We start from the raw sequence: 7,029 nt of genomic DNA on the forward strand, positions 1-7,029 counted from the left end.
TCAATAAAATACACCAATGACCGACTATTCGGCGGTGTCATAGGCGAGCGAGGCTCAACGCTTTGTGGGTGAGCGATTAGCCATCACACGAAAAGTCCGTGACGCGATGGCAACCGCACAGGACAAGCAAAAAGAATATGCGGACCGAAATGGTCGCAAAAACAATGAACGCATTAGAGTGGGTGAAAAAGTACTATTAAGTACTGCTACCCTACCTAAAAATGCAATTTCTGTACTACCTGGAGGTACTACGAAGTTGCTGCCGCGTTTCCTTGGGCCCTTTACGGTGGTAGAAGAGGTTGGAGACCTAAATTATAGGCTCACCCTTCCCCCGTATATGAAGACGCACCCCGTATTTTACGTGGGTCGTCTGAAACGGTATGTAGACCCAAATGAGGTCACATATCCCCATCTGGCTAAGGAGACCGATGGTGACGCCGACTGTGAGTCGAGCGTCGTTCGGGTGAGGGGGACGGTGAAGGCGAAAAGCTATCAGACCGATTCCTCCCTCCACGAACAGGACTTGGAGAGCGAGGGACATCACGCGAGTAACGCGGATCCCTCAGCATTATCCGTTCGAAAAGGTCCAAGCGAGTCTTCAGGCGTTCATAACCCTGACGAGCCTTCGCTCGGACATCAACGAGATCCGAGGTCAGTCGTGAGACTTGACTCTCGAGATCCGCAATACGTCGTTCAGCAGCGTTTAACGCNCACCAGTTCCAGAAGAGAACTTGGTGGACTGCTGCTCGTCGTCCACAATGGACGAGAGCGTCCTAGAAACGGACAAAAAGAAGCGGTACGCTGCTCAAGGCTGGGATGCCTTGAGAGACAGTCCGTTCTTTGAGGTTCTGTGGAAACATCGTGATGTGTTCCCAGAAGAAGTGCCGAGCCGCCTACCAGCAGATAGGGGCATCGGGCACGAGATAGACCTCGAACCTGGCACCAAGTATTGTGTGACCAGGCAATGGCCGTTGCCGAAAGAACAAGTCGATTATATCGATGAGTTCTTCGACAAACGAGCCATGGCGGGACATGTGCTTGAGAGCAAATCGCCTCACTGCAGCCCGACCTTTTGTGTGCGTAAAGCCACAGGTGGATGGCGCGGGATGCATGCTTACAATAAGCTGCACACGGCGACCATACCGGCGCAAACGCCAATCCCGTGGAAAGATGTTTTGTTGGAATCCATGGGAAAGTCAACTATCTTTTCCGCGTTGGACTTGAAGGATGGCTACTATCAGGCACTTAGGAGAGAGTACGATGTTGCCAACACATCAGTAAGCACTCCAAGCGGTATGCTTCTGATGCCCCAAGGTTTGAAAAATGCACCAGCAACATTTAGCAGAGTGGTGGTTTACGTGATGCGTCAGCACCGTGCCTACGCGCCCCATTACTTTGACGATGTATTCGTGCGTAGTAGGGCCGAGGATGAGCTGAGCGCAATAGAGTCGCACAAGCGTCATTTAGACGCTGTGTTGCAGACTTCGAAGGACCACCAACTATACGTCAACTTGCAAAAGTGCGTCATAAGGGTCCCTGAGATAACTGTGCTGGGTTGCATCGTAGGTACACATGGTGTACGAACAGACCCTGACATGGCAAAATCGGTAAAGAAATGGCTAATCCCACGGCATGTGAATAATTTGCGCCAATTCCTAGGGCTCGCTAATTATTGCATAAATATAGCAAGAATTATGCTGAGCAAACTAAACCATTATCTGACCTCCTTAAAAAGGACACACAATGGATTTGGTTAAAAGAACAAGAAGATGCGTTCACATCAGTGAAGCAGTCTCTTGTAGAGGCACCGGTCTTGGCATTGCCAGACGCGGATAAGCCTTTTAGCGTCGTCTGCGATGCAAGTAGTTTGCAATCGGCAGCGCTCTCATGCAGAAGGATGACGACGGCGTTGACCGTGTCATTTCTTATCAGTCCCGGCTTTTAAAAGCCGCGGAACTGGATTACCCTGTGCATGACAAAGAGCTACTTTCAATAAAGTATGCTCTTGTCAAGTTTCGTGTGCACCTTTTGGGCACCGAACCATTAATGGTTTCTACGGATCACGCTTCACTGCGCACCGCAATAAATTCACCGCACCTCTCGCATAAAATAGCAAGATGGCTTACATTCTTCTCTGGATTTAATTTTAAAGTTGAATATAAGTCGGGTAAATCGAATGTCTTGGCTGACGCTTTAGCGCGCAGACCAGACTTCGAGGTGAGACACCAGGAAAGTGTGTCTAGTGCTAAAGCACAATTTCAGCTGTCAACGTTGGCAGCCGTGAAAACATACCACGTGACGAGCTCATTGGCCTCTGAAGTAAAAGAGAGCTACAGTCAGGACGACCACTGTCGCCTGCTGTTGGATCACTTTGGTGGACGAAAGGTTTCCCTTCCGTCGCACCTGAAAGCTAAGCTAAATCGCTTTAGCTAAAGCGATGACCTGTTATATCATCAGCTGTCTCATTGTGATCCCTGGAGAATCTAGGTGCCTCATGACACAGATCTCAAGCTGATAATCTTTCACGAGCTCCAATATGCACCATCTAATGGGCATCTGGGCCGTGAAAGGACATTCTTATAAGTGTCAGAGGAATTTTGGTGGCCACACTATATAGATGGGTGGCCAACTGTATTCGCTCTTGCGAGTAGTGTCAGCGCATTAAGCCTGCACCGTCCAGCAGTGCGCACTGAAGTAAGTCTGGACTTCATGCTTGGCATGCCGCCCGATCATAAGGGTCGGACGAGGCTCGTCGGCTTTGAGGACATACTGAGCAAAATGGTGCATTTAGCATAATGTAAGACATCGATCACAGGCAAGGAGGCAGCTCTCTTGTTCCTGGATCATGTATACCGACTTCACTGGATGCCCGAGTCCATAGTATCGGACCGGAATCCACGTTTTACGACTGGTTTTTGACGACACGTGTTCGAGCTGCTAGGTAGCAAGCTCCGCATGTCGACCGCAGATCATTCCCAGACCGATTGCCAAACAGAACGTGCCAATCGGGTCGTGGCGGATGTCTTATGCACGATAGCAACTCCAAAGAATGGAGCAAACAATTGTTTTTTGTGGAGCTCGCTATAAATAACTGTCCTGGTCAGTACGGGTGAGACACCGTTTTGTATTAATGGACTGCGCCATCCTCGGACGCCAGTCTCGTTTATGTGCAGCTCGAGTCTTAGTGGGGGAGGGCCCTTCACTATGCTCGGTGCGAAAGATGGACCTAGTTTCGTTAATATGACGATGACCCATGAGGGTATCTTCTCAAAGACAGAAACTTGCCCTGGTGACCCTGCCAGCTTAGAAGTAGTCAATAAAATACACCAATGACCGACTATTCGGCGGTGTCATAGGCGAGCGAGGCTCAACGCTTTGTGGGTGAGCGATTAGCCATCACACGAAAAGTCCGTGACGCGATGGCAACCGCACAGGACAAGCAAAAAGAATATGCGGACCGAAATGGTCGCAAAAACAATGAACGCATTAGAGTGGGTGAAAAAGTACTATTAAGTACTGCTACCCTACCTAAAAATGCAATTTCTGTACTACCTGGAGGTACTACGAAGTTGCTGCCGCGTTTCCTTGGGCCCTTTACGGTGGTAGAAGAGGTTGGAGACCTAAATTATAGGCTCACCCTTCCCTCGTATATGAAGACGGGGTAAGGGTGAGCCTATAATTTTTCAGACATTCACGTAAATATGGAGTGCGTCCCCCGTATATGAAGACGCACTCCGTATTTTACGTGGGTGTCTGAAACGGTATGTAGACCCAAATGAGGTCACATACCTCCGTCTAAGAAGACCAATGGTGACGCCGACTGTGAGTCGAGCGTCGTTCGGGTAAGGGGGACGGAGAAGGCGAAAAACGTTCAGCCGACCGACTCCTCCCACCACGAACAGGACTCGAAGAGCAAGAGACGTCACGCGAGTAACGCGGATTTCTCAGCATTATCGTCTCCAGAAGGTCCAAGCGAGTATTCAGGCGCTCGAACATCATAAAGATCCGTGGTTAGTCGCAAAACTTGACCCTCGAGATCCACAATACGCCGTTCAGCAGCGCTAAACGCCTGCGACTGAACGGACGTGGACGAGATCGCCAATCCTATCGGACGCCGCCTGCTCTGATGGATGCGAATGGGATTCAGCGCTTCTTTGTTGGAAGGTTGCTTGCCCACCACTCCGTGAGGCAAAGTTATCAGATTCTCGTCCAATGGAGAGGTTACCCGAAGAGCTTTAACTCTATAAAACCGATCTATACCCTACGTATTGATGTGCCCGGCTTGGTGGCTGCCTATGAAAAGGAGCACCAGCTGAGGCCTCTTCGCTAGTCTCAAATGGACTAGCAGAAGTAGCGTTGTGAGATGAAACAGGGGGTACACTACCGCCCATGATTTCTTTCACACGCAAGCGGGCAAAATTAATTCGCTGCGACCGCTGTTTCATCGCAGGAATATCGCCTCGTATTAGTCGGGCGTTTTATTTGAACGCAATACGATCGGGATCGGGAAAATACGCCTAAGCGATTTTCCCCCTGAGCCCTCCATGACTTAAAGACGCCATAATAATTATGTGCGCCTAGAAGAGCGCGCTCTAGGAGCGACGCTCTTGGCCCGTTTAAACGAGACCATTTAGATGGAGGGGGCATCTTTTGTATGCCACCCGTCACATAGCCACGTTCTAAACGACTGGCTTGTGACACCGACTGAGCACGTTCACGTGTCGTCGGTGGGACTTTAGGCTCCGAATCCTCTATGTCAGAACCATTATGGATTATGGTCTGAGCATAAGGCGTTGTGGTTATACCCAACGGAGAAGCGGCTGCGCCTTTATGGGTAGCGCTCTCACTACCCGTCGCTGCGCTTTCCAGCGCAGACGACGAGACAGCATTTGTAAATGTTGTTGTCTACATGTTGTGAGCCATGAGAGAAGTTTGGATGGGCAACAATGCGCCATCATCCTTCCTCATGAGCTCGTTGTCCGCATCACTACTATGGAATGACGGTAATGAACTCAACTCATTGTAGTCGACAATGAGCGACGGATCAGCATCCTCACTGTTAAAGTGGGATGGATTCTTAAGCCCCGTTAGCGCGACAGCAGCAGAAGCTGTCGGCGTTTCGACTAAGGCATTGGACGCTGACGGCGTATTAACGCGGCGCGTGCGCTTAGTGCGAGGTTGACTGGGTGTCTTTGCAGACGGCCCACCGACGTGGTCCCTTCTAGGTGGCATCTTTGGCGCCGTGTATGGAAACACAGATCGCTAGAGTGATTGAGTGAACTAGCGGCGCGTAAAGCTGCTCGCAGTTCCTCTCTCCTCTTTGACGAATTTAACAATTAAATTCGTTCTTAAAGGGGGGGGGTAACGGCTAAAGTTGCCCTAATGCTTTTTGCATGTCGCCTGTTTTTTCTATCTTTAGGGGCCCATAATTGCATTTATAGGATTTTTAGCTAGGACAAAACTTAGAGAAACTATAAATTTTGTTAATGTAAAAAAAAGAGTAAAAAAAAAAAAAAAAACAATATCTGTTTTGGATATTTTGTTATTGCTTATGCTTTCTGCAGTTTCTTCAAGTAAAGGTTTTTTGCTACTTGATCGTTGATTAGCCAGTGGATCAGGGCCGTCATTGTCAAAATGCCCGCTAATAAACCAAGCATCGTCCGTGAATAACCTTTCCATCAAAAGGAACTGTACACAGTACACTTGGTGTACTTAAGGGGATGGTAAATTACTTAATTAAAGTAATTAGACCCACCACTCGGGTGTGGTTTACATTGTGAACCAACCCTTGTGGATGTGATGCACATAGGACTAAGTAGCTAGTAGCCTCTAAACTATTTTATATTTAATCGCATTAAATATATACCTATTTTTACCAATCAAAAATGTCATCTCTGTAGATAACACTAATATGTATTGCAAGCGTACCTTTCTAGATACCTCGCGTAACGGCTGACGCTAGCCGTCATCATGGATACGCTAGGCGTCATCCCTCCTAATGTCGATGCAAAGTGCGCACGAGGAGCCGGATTACCACTCCCGTGACGACACTTTACGAGAGTACTTAGTGCGTTGGGTGAGGTCACTAAGGCGCCCGCCACAACTACCGCACTGCACGCAAGAGAAGCTGGTTTAACCGCTTACTTGCTGTGCTAGTGTGTGTGTCTAAGTAGGGCGTGGCCGCATTAAGACATGCTCGTCTGCACTGTAGGGGTACAGGGATTTGCTGCAAGCGTTAAGAGCTAAACCTTTTAAACGAGTTCACAAGGGCAGGGCTCTTTTGGAATCCATCTCGTGGCAAAATGCGTACCGGCCAGCCCCGCGATTCATTCGTTGCTTTATACGATTTACCAAATTTAGAAAAATTAAGCAGCAAGTTCAAAGACATTGACGCTTTCTTGATTATTGAGTGAACACTATGACACAACAAAATAGAACTGTTGCCTTTTGCCAAGCGGCAGGCTTTGTTTGGACTCAGTATTTGGCGCAAATCTGGCAATCGGCATATTGGCCGCTACTTGGAATGTGGATTCTAATTAGAGCTCAATGCTAGTGTTTTACGACAAAAAATCGTTCAGACTCTCCCCTCTGAGATCATAAGCTCTAAGCACCTTAAACTAGTACTAAAAAGTTCGCGTTAACCTTACACTTACAACAGTGTAGGTGAGGTACCTCGAAACTTTACGTACACAAGAAAACAGAGGAAGGTTTCTATGAAGCTAATGGTATTTAGCTTAAATGCAACGGGGTGTATCGTTACATCAAATTAGTACTTAAAGGTTGTTATTAAATATAGTATATTAAAGGTAGATAATATTTTTGAAATATTACCTTACAAAATAATGTTCGAAAAGCTTATTCATTGGTATAGACCTTTATATCTACTTGCTCCGCGGTCCAGTCAGCACTGGACGCGCGCTAAGAGAGAGACAGATAAAACTTTATTACATGTTTTGTATTAGTTTATAATTAAATTAGTAGAAAATCGATAGAAACTGAACAACTTAATTATATTAAAACCAGTTTACT

The sequence above is a fragment of the Bremia lactucae genome, linkage group LG10 (assembly GCF_004359215.1).
Source record: "Bremia lactucae strain SF5 linkage group LG10, whole genome shotgun sequence".
In the NCBI taxonomy this organism is placed as follows: Eukaryota; Oomycota; class Peronosporomycetes; order Peronosporales; family Peronosporaceae; genus Bremia; species Bremia lactucae.